The 3,756-nt window shown below is 36.8% G+C and overlaps 1 pseudogene; it reads left to right on the top strand.

Annotated features, from left to right (window-relative positions):
• Positions 1–1,795: 1,795 nt before the first annotated feature.
• Positions 1,796–2,521, top strand: LOC123821459 (annotated as a pseudogene).
• The last annotated feature ends 1,235 nt before the right edge of the window (positions 2,522–3,756 follow it).

Genomic DNA, 3,756 nt, shown 5'->3' with positions numbered 1-3,756 from the left:
GGTTACAATTTCCTACCATTATAATTTTCAATTGTTATATGCTGACTGTCAAGGGAAGTTTATTTAGTTCATCTCTAGATAGTGAAGGCTAACAAAAATTTAATATATTTAATTTTTAAAAGAAAGATTTTTTTCAGAGAATACGATCATAAGATTTGATAATTAATACTCAGACCATGGGTAGTATTGTCTTGGCAGTCTAAAATAACTGTATAACTGATCTATTTGATTCCCTGTGTTCCACCTCATTTCTCCCAATAACCAATCACTGAGTTATTTCAATAACCAACCACTTGATCTGTTAATTAATATGATTAAATAAAAGGAGTTGGAACTGGCTAATATAGTTATGTCAATTATTAAGAGCATTCTGTGTGCTCAATGATAAAAGAATGCACTTGCTCAGTTTTTCTTTTGCAGATGACTGAGACAATGATCAGGTAGACATCTCAGACCATCTGAAACCCATGTGGGGTTGCAGTGTGAAAGACTTACACAGCAGCCCAGAAATACAGACATTCACTGCACAGTATTGTCAGGTATCCTCCCTTCTTTCCTTTTCCCATTTCAACTAGTTACAAGAAGAAAATTCTATAAATGTGGACTAGAAAGGGAAAATCTATTAAACAAAAGAAGTACATAAGTTAATGTAATGTATTGGACATGCAATTTAAATTGGAAAACCAACTTAAATGCAAAGCAATTACTGACACTTTTAATATTAGCCAGACTAATAAAGCAGCAATTAGATCTCATTATATAGCTATAAAATTGGTTTGTAATAGATTGATTGCACCAAATGTTACTACTGATTTTTGATGGCCTTATGGACAATGATACTATTATTTTATTTTAAGGAAAAAAATTCTAACAGTTATAATCTATTTGAGCTCTTTCTTTTATGTTTTATGTTTATCTTATCAAAGATAAGGCAAACAAACAAACACAAAGAAAACAGAAAAAAAGAAGGGAAAATACAAAACACTCCACATACCCAAGTATATTTATTTTTCCCAAGGGATCACCAGTTGTTTCAGAATCTTCTTGCCAGAAGCAGTTTCTAGAACTCTCATGGCAGACTGTTCATTTGTTCATATTCAAAGTAAGTGTGTGAAGATGTTATGCTAAATAGAATTTTTGTCTACATTATATAATAAAATAGCTTAGTGATCCCAAATTTTTGATATCATAATTATATGCATATAATTATCTACAATTCTAAAGAATGAAAAAACCCACTTGTGTACCCCGTACCCTCCAATCTTCCTGTCTCTGTCCTCTACAGCACCAGCAAATGTGGAAAAGCCAATCAATTTGTTATTAATGAGAGAGAAAAAATGAGCAGTGGTCCATGACTATTGAATGACTACAACAGAATTCCAAAAGGCCCCTTTCCTTGTTCTAAGTGGGGCAGATCTGTGATTAGATTTTGCTGCAGAACTCCCTACACGATCACTGGAGTGAAATCACATTCTTCAATAGTTTCTTTCCCTTCCCTGTCCTGTTCATTGCTTTCCTGTTTCTTACCTGTTTCTTCTGAAAGCATCCACTTTACTAATCATATGCTCATGGACACTAGGTTGTCCCAGTGTGTTTTATCCCCATAATTTCCCCCCCCCCACTGGAGACCTGGCCCATAACCCAGGCATGTGTCCTGACTGGGAATCAAACCAGGGACCCTTTGTTTCACAGCCTGGGGTTCAATCCACTGAGCCACACCAGCCATGGCTGTACAGGTTATTTTTAAAGAATATCTTATCTTCCCCTCCTACCTCTGGGAAACACAAAATGGTGGATGACACAGGTGCTGAGGGAGGGCCTGGAGGCATTGGGGACCCTGGAGGATTTGGCAGTGGCATTCATGCAGAGGTATCTGCCGGCATCACTCCATCGGCATCACAGTCCAGGCTGCAGAGCTCACAGAGGCAAGGTTGATGACAATGAGTGGATCCTCGTCACCAAGCTGGGCCACCTAGTGAAGCACAAGAAAATCAAGTCACTGGAGGAGATTGCTCTCTTTTCTCTGCCCATTGAGGAATATGAGAGCACTGACATTTTCCTTTGGACCATTTCTTAAGGAGGAGATTTTGAAGATTATGACTATGCAAAAGCAGACACATGCAGACCAAAGGACCTGGTTCAGGGCATTTGTTACTGTTGGGGACTAAAATGGACATGTTGGTCTAGGTGTTAAGTGCTCAAAGGCAGTAGCCACTGTCATTCATGGGGCCAGCATCCAAGCCAAGCTCTCTATTGTCCCTGTGCAGTGAGGCTACTGGTAGAACAAGATCATCAAGCCCTACACTTTACCTCAGCCAGGGACTGCACTGCCACCCTAGGCAACTTCACCAAGGCCACTTCTGAAGCCATCTATAAGACCTACAGCAATCTCACCCCTGAACTCTGGTAAGAGACTGTGTTCACCAGGTCTCCGTATCAGGATTTTACTGACCGTCTTCTAAAAGACCCACACCAGATTGTCTGTGTAGAGGACCTGGCTCCAGCTGTGGCCACCATGTAATGTTATACAAGGAAAATAAAGTAAATTAAGCCAGTTAATAGTAACAATAAAGAAGACCTTAAATAAGGTAGTAATATATACCAATGTTAAAATAAAGAAACTTTGTAATTATTTTCCTACTTTCTAAACCATTTATTTCTTCCTAATATCAATGGCTAAACCAACACTCAAGTTTTAATTTTTCTAACTTCTACACAACTGTGACAGAGAGTTAGCTGTGACTCCCCAAAATATGAGTAACTAGAAATGACATTACAGTGATATGGTATTTGAGGGTAGATGTCTTCTCTAAAATGCTATTGGTTCATATTTAATGATGATCAGTAAAGTCATCCTATTACATAGGGATATTTTTGTAATTAATTCTTCCTGTAGATCAGTAGAAAGATGTGTAATCCAAAGTTAGTATTATAAAGGGAGATTATTGATATATCTCTGTGGTTCTGGAGGGCAACAGCTAATATCACAACCAAAAATAGTCCCCTAAATCAAACCATGTCTCCCATGCCATTTTGTGTACTTCCAGAGATGTAATCAACCATTCATGTTTGGAAGAAAAGAGACTTCAATACTCACTTGAGAGCAACTGAGAGGAGTAAGTGAATGTAACTCAAGTAATAGAAATGTATATTTTTATTTTTTAATATTTTATTTATTTTTAGACAGAGGGGAAGGTAGGGAGAAAGAGAGGGACAGAAACATCAATGTTTGGTTGCCTCTTACATGCCCCACACTGGGGAATCTGGACCACAACCCAGGCATGTGCCCTGACTGCGAATTGAACCAATGACCCTTCGGTTTTCAGGCTGGTACTCAATCCACTGAGCCACACCAGCCAGGGCAGAAATATATATTTTTAATTCAGTGGAAATTTAAAAATTGTTAGTGGTATTTTTGTGTTTGAAATATATTCTAATGGATACTCTATTGAACTACATTTTCCTTACAAAACTAATCAAAATGAAAGCATCTATTGAGCATCTATTATATTCATCCATTATACAAAAATCTTCCATTTACTTTCATTTAACATTTCTCATGTTTGTTAATATTTATGGGATGCAATGTAAATATCACTAAATACATTAAGTGACTATATTATATTTATTTGTTTAGTCCATTTTTTCTTCTGATTTTTAGATTTCCTATTGTTTTCTTGTTTCCTTTAAGTTGAACATATATTTTAAACTATGAGACTCTTTATGAATGGATACATCTTCAAACAGACTATCAAA

The sequence above is a fragment of the Phyllostomus hastatus genome, unplaced genomic scaffold, assembly GCF_019186645.2.
Source record: "Phyllostomus hastatus isolate PE091 unplaced genomic scaffold, TTU_PhHast_1.1 phas_contig_40, whole genome shotgun sequence".
Classification (NCBI taxonomy): Eukaryota; Metazoa; Chordata; class Mammalia; order Chiroptera; family Phyllostomidae; genus Phyllostomus; species Phyllostomus hastatus.
The sequence above is the reverse complement of the archived record's forward strand: the minus strand, read 5'-3'. Positions and strand labels throughout refer to the sequence as shown.